The sequence below is a fragment of the Phaethon lepturus genome, unplaced genomic scaffold (assembly GCF_000687285.1).
Source record: "Phaethon lepturus isolate BGI_N335 unplaced genomic scaffold, ASM68728v1 scaffold15886, whole genome shotgun sequence".
NCBI classification, from domain to species: domain Eukaryota; kingdom Metazoa; phylum Chordata; class Aves; order Phaethontiformes; family Phaethontidae; genus Phaethon; species Phaethon lepturus.
Genome location: NW_010544257.1, coordinates 15335 through 15987, shown reverse-complemented (window position 1 = coordinate 15987; position 653 = coordinate 15335).

Here is a 653-nt window from a genome sequence, read left to right as displayed (position 1 = left end):
GGACTCTGTCAACCAGACCCCTGAACAGGCCGAAGTCTGCCCTCCGGAACTCCAAGGCAGCAGTTCTGCTAACCCTGCCTCCTCACTTCTTCAAGAATCAAAAACTCCGTAATTTTGTGATCGCTGTGCCCAAGACAGCCTCCAGCCATCACATCACCCACAAGTCTTTCTCTGTTCACAAACAACAGGTCCAGTGGTGTGCCTTCCCTAGTTGGCTCCTTCAAAGTTGCCTTCCACACAGTCCAGGAACCTCCTAGACTGTTTCCTCTCTGCTGTATTTTATTTCCAGCAGACATCTGGTAAGTTGAAGTCCCCCATGAGAACAAGGGCTAGCAATTATGAGACTTCTCCCAGCTGCTTATAGAATATTTTGTCTGCCTCTTCATCCTGGTTGGGCAGCCTATAAGAGACTCCCACCATGATACCCATCTTGTTGGTGTTCCTCCTGATTCCTACCCATAAACACTCAACCCGATCGTCACCATCGTCATGCTCTAGACAGTCAAAACTCTCCCTAACATCCAGGGGCTGCCTCACCTCCTCTCCTTCCTTGCCTATCCCTTCTAAAGAGTTTAGAGCCATCCATTGCAGTGCTCCAGTTGTGCAAGTCATCCCACCGCGTTTCTGTGATGGCAACTATAATCCGTATTCCT